The following is a 628-nucleotide window of genomic DNA, read 5'->3' on the forward strand; positions in this document are numbered from 1 at the left end:
TTATTGTTATTTATTGATTATTTATTGATAAGTATTTTGGAGATGACCCTTACTTTTGGACAGATGGTATTCCTAATCTACTTGTACATCTGAGGAAGTTTTAGAAGAATAAATGGAACACCTTATTTAATTCTAGGGGTAGTAGTGGTCAGCTTTAGGAAATTTATTTATGTTGAACTCTAGTCTATGCCAAATATCATTTTAGTACTACATTTCTGAACCTTATACTTTGAGTATTAAGTATCTAATTGTGATACTGACGGGTTTTAAATTAATAATGGATTATTTGTTTGTTTGTTTGAAATTACATGGGAAATTATATATTTTGTTTTAATAAATAAATAAATAGGATGTTACATTTTGGTATCAGAGTAGTTTGGTCTTGATTGGACTGTGGGTTAGGTGTAACCTGACCAGCGTCGAATAGTAGGGTAGTTGTAGTATACCTCCTTGTGACTTTTCGCCATTTGTTGGTATGGATATGGTAGTTAGCGTATTCCTTTACTCATGATTCTTCTAGACAATATCTTTATTGATTTTAAGGCAGGTGCTTGACACTGACTGGATTATGCGTCGCAGGAACGATGCCTCCAAGACGTACTCCTGGTCCTAGTGGGACTAATGAAGC

This window comes from Cicer arietinum, chromosome 3 (genome assembly GCF_000331145.2).
Source record: "Cicer arietinum cultivar CDC Frontier isolate Library 1 chromosome 3, Cicar.CDCFrontier_v2.0, whole genome shotgun sequence".
NCBI classification, from domain to species: Eukaryota; Viridiplantae; Streptophyta; class Magnoliopsida; order Fabales; family Fabaceae; genus Cicer; species Cicer arietinum.